This window comes from Macrobrachium rosenbergii, chromosome 49 (genome assembly GCF_040412425.1).
Source record: "Macrobrachium rosenbergii isolate ZJJX-2024 chromosome 49, ASM4041242v1, whole genome shotgun sequence".
NCBI lineage: Eukaryota > Metazoa > Arthropoda > Malacostraca > Decapoda > Palaemonidae > Macrobrachium > Macrobrachium rosenbergii.
Window position 1 is genome coordinate 14,394,780 of NC_089789.1, and position 4,335 is coordinate 14,399,114.

The 4,335-nt window shown below is 36.4% G+C and overlaps 1 long non-coding RNA gene across 2 annotated transcripts in view; it reads left to right on the plus strand.

Annotated features, from left to right (window-relative positions):
* The first annotated feature begins 215 nt into the window (after nt 1–215).
* LOC136832112 (uncharacterized) overlaps nt 216–4,335 on the plus strand; it is a 9,107-nt gene continuing 4,987 nt past the window's right edge. For both annotated transcript variants that reach the window (XR_010851060.1, XR_010851059.1), the window contains exon 1: nt 216–474. This is a non-coding gene — a long non-coding RNA (uncharacterized lncRNA). The remainder of the gene's footprint in view (nt 475–4,335) is intronic.

Genomic DNA, 4,335 nt, shown 5'->3' on the forward strand with positions numbered 1-4,335 from the left:
CTGTTGAAGGAGTAGTGTGTAGTGTCTAATAGCAATTTTTTTTTGTACGTAAGATAGCAACGAAGTCTGAAAAATATTTTTAGCAGGCGTGCCTACGAAAAGTAGAAGTAGATGGAGCTACGTGTCACACAAGGATAACAAAACAGGCAATTCAGGTATTGTAAACCCATGATTTCGACATTCTTGCTTCCTTGGGTGTAGAGATGGAGCTCCACAGAAAGTTTTTACTCTTTTACGTGACGGCTTTTGTTAACGAAAGGCTGAAGGGTTGTGGTTCCCTAATATTGATGTTCTGGAATGTGGGAGTGATGGGTTTTATGCATTTAGAATTTTGAGTGACTTTTATCCAACAGTTTAGTAATCTAGAAAGTTTGGATCTCCTTCCGGAATGTGTTCTGTGCCTTGTTTTTATATGCACGCCATCTTTGATTTTCATCTTGCCTAGTAATTTTCCTTAAAGGAAGGGATATTCTGGTATGTACTGTATATGAACTCAGTTCATTTGTTTTGATCTGTTCTACTACGCTGGGGTGGTTTTAGTTTTTTTTTTTTTTTTTAAACATCTGTTGCATTTCCTTAGGCTTTCGTCCCTTGACTCGTATCAGTCTGTTTCCTAGTCAGTCATGAGGTCGTCCACGCCAGACCTTCCAATCTTTCCCATCTTACGGCAGAGACAGGATTCCTTAGTGGAAGTGCCGATGCTGGAAAAATGCCAGCCGAATGCGAAGCAACTAAAATGATGCTCATTCACCTTTTCTCGAAAGTTTTCAAAAGGAAAAATTAATAATTTGCATGTGTAAAACTTTAAGTTACGTTTAGGACTTTATTCTCTTAGCTATATTGTTTTCAGACTTATCTATGACGCTAATGGGGTTTTGGGATCTAAGAGGGCGTCTAGGTTTTAATCACTTTTAGGATTACGATGTCCCTCCTTTAGAGAGGATCGACGTTAATTGTAAAGGATTTATAGGAGCAGTTAAATTGCCTAGTCTCAAGTCTAATTTTGTTTTTAGTAGCTTGTCAGATGTTTCTCAATATTTCAGCATAGCATTTCCAATGACGAATAAGTTTTTCAGCACGAGATTATAAATGGGTAATTTGTAGATTGGTCATACTTTAAGAATTAAGAAATGTACAAATTCCTTATATTGGAATTCCTGTAACCTGGGATCATTTTCGAACAAAATGTTAACTTTTTCATATCAAAAATAGAAAACCTTCAATTTGACTGCAAGGTTGCTCAAGATATCGCATATTCAGGTTATTCCGATAACCTGTGTTAAATATGTACCGACCTGAAAATTTCATAATGTATGGATTTCAGTTATATTTAATTTCACTCAGAACAAATTAAGGGAAAGTGGAAATCGAGGAAAAGCCTAATGTATCTGGAGAAAGTCCCTGGGTATTTGGGAAGCTGCAAGTAAAGCTCCATGGAAAATTTTTCAAACAGGCCAAGTTTTCGTGAATATTTTGAGACCTTGAATTTATAATGGGTATGATCATTGTACATAATTCGTGAATTTTAAGTCAGTAAGTACGTATGTATAGGTGGGTGTCATAAATCAAACTTAATCACAGAAAAGTTCTAAAATTTCACTTAAGGTAATTTTCCAATACATAGTGACAGAACCTTCCTAAAGACAAGAAGCTATTGCAGTGACAATCACAGCTCTGCTGACATTTAGTAACTGGTAATTTTCTATGTAAGTGATAAAATTTGCTATATTTTTGGCTTGCGACGTTTTATACCCTGCCTGAAACTTCTTAAGTTCAGATTCGTAACCCAAGGAAGGTTTATTCTGGTCTGTTAACCTGACCAACATCAGGGCTTAATTTCAAATATTTCCTTAAGGAAAGTTATTCCATGAGTGACAGAGGCTACAAAATAAAAGCAGCTGGAAAATAACACGAGCACTCTGACTACGCCCAGTTACGGGTCGTTTCGGCAGTAAGTTACTTAGGCCGTAAGCATGTTTACGTGCAAAATGGGCGCCGTGCTTAGTATCAGGCCTTTGGGGATGCATGGAAAACATAATGACGGTAAATACTATAAACATAACTGGGGACATGTTTTCGATAAACAGCAACAGTAGCGGACTCTGTATTGTAGCAGTATGAAGATTTGAGCAGTTTAAACTACTGAAACCAGTAAGTCTGCCCCCGCAGTCCATTTTTTGCTTCAAACTTTATGCTTGTGGTAACAATCAGATTGCATTGGTTTTTTCCAACTCTTAGGTTTTATTTAGTTCCGTGAAACACTGTGATCAAGAAATAGCCTTGCATCGGTGTCTGAAAATTTCACCCTTTTTCTGTTTGCCTTTGGTCGTTTCGCAGTTTTCCTGTTGCCGCTGGGACGCATTGCCCTTTCGCTCTTCTCCCGCTTTCATCATTCTTCCCTTTACTTCTTCCCTTTACCCCGTTTTCCAGTGTAGTTTCACATTTTCTGTCCTCCTAGGACGTTTCGACCTTTCCGGTTCGCCCCGGGACTCTCGCCCTCTCCCCGATCACCTTGAGCCACTTCTCTCGACTTTCGTGGTTAATCTCACCCTGGGACTTCGCAATGTACTTCCATGACTGAAATGTACCGAAGTATTTATCATACTGACTCATATTTGGATCCAATGGTTATTAATTTTAGTAAATTCTTTTAAATTCCAAAATGTCTCGTCATTGATCAACGGAAATAATATTTTTTCCCGTTCAAACTGCATGTGATCTGAACGGTATACCCTGTACAGCAATGTACTTCCATGACTGAAATGTACCGAAGTATTTATCATACTGACTCATATTTGGATCCAATGTTTATTAATTTTAGTAAATTCTTTTAAATTCCAAAATGTCTCGTCATTGATCAACGGAAGTAATATTTTTTCCCGTTCAAACTGCATGTGATCTGAACGGTATACCCTGTACAGCAGTACAAACCCAATGAAAGATATCAATACAATATTTAAATGTTCCTTTTGTTCAGAACTTATAAGTGGCTTCAGACTTCTTGTCTGGTGTGCCTACCTTCACATTAGTTTTTTACTACTTAGAGGTCTACTTAATGCTGATCTTGGGCAAGGTCCCTCACTAATTTATGAAACAATTTAACCAGTCGCCTGCCGTTGGTTTTCTTTCCTTGCTGAAAACTCATTTCTCATTTTTTACTTTTAATACAAAAATTCTTTTGGTTTTACTTATAAAGGCGTTATGTCTGGGCCAAATTACTCACGATCTAGACGGACTGGAAAGGTTACAGAAAAATCAAACCATAAGATTAACATGAAAACTGAGGTAGTTCTGTGCAACAGCATTTAGTATTTTCAGTTGTAATTTTTTCACGTTTTTAAGGAAGGTTTTGGAAGCAGGAAAAAGTCAGTGTGAATTCTAAAAACTCAAATTTGTTGTAGTTGTGGATAACCATAGGATTTGATCATTTTGTGGGTATTAAATGTTAAAAATTAGCGCCTAAATGTACATGTGACAACAAATGGCCCTCATGGGTTAATGGCCACGTTCACGTAGATGAAACTCTGCTCGGAAAAGTAAAGTACTATATTCGAACCAACCAGGGTAATAATGAATTTAAAAATGCTACGTGAGTACTCCTTGGTGGCTTGAATTTGTTGACATTAAAAGCGCAGAATTTTAACGTAGCATGTAATTGTAATATCAAAAATTTATTATGATACTCCGTAGCCGTAAAAGTTTTTGATGTACGTGCTTGTGTAGTTTTAAAACAAGAAAAATACCATAAGAAATTTTATTTGGTTTTAATATGTTGAAAAGTGTAGAGAATGTATCGTTTAGTAGTGTATCTCTTGTATGACCTGTTTGGTATTCTACTAGTTTTATGAATTTCCTGAAGACGAGTCTGGCTGCGCTACTATAAGTGAAGTATTTTACTAATATAAAATTCGCAAGAAAGCAATTTCCTCTACCCAGTATCAGATAACTGCACACATGAATCCCATAGCAGATGTTGTGACAAATCTCCAGGAAAATTACAGTACTGGAGTAAATATTCCTTCCTCTTAAACCTTTTTATTAATTTTTTTTCGACTAAGCCTATCTGTACGTTGCCTTGCCAGCGGGGTTTACTTGCTAGTATTGATATTTATGGAGTGCTAAAGCTATTATGTAGTGAACCATGGTAGTTTTCTATAAGTGTAAGATAAATGATCGTTACAGAGTTTAGAAGAAACTGAATTCCAGGTTGAGATTTGTATTGGTAAGTTTCAAAATCACAACTGTAATTTTGAAGCTATAAAATGAAATTAATAATACTTGTATGTTAAATAAATTTGACCCACGGTTAAAATGGCATCAAAGTGGACTTTGAGG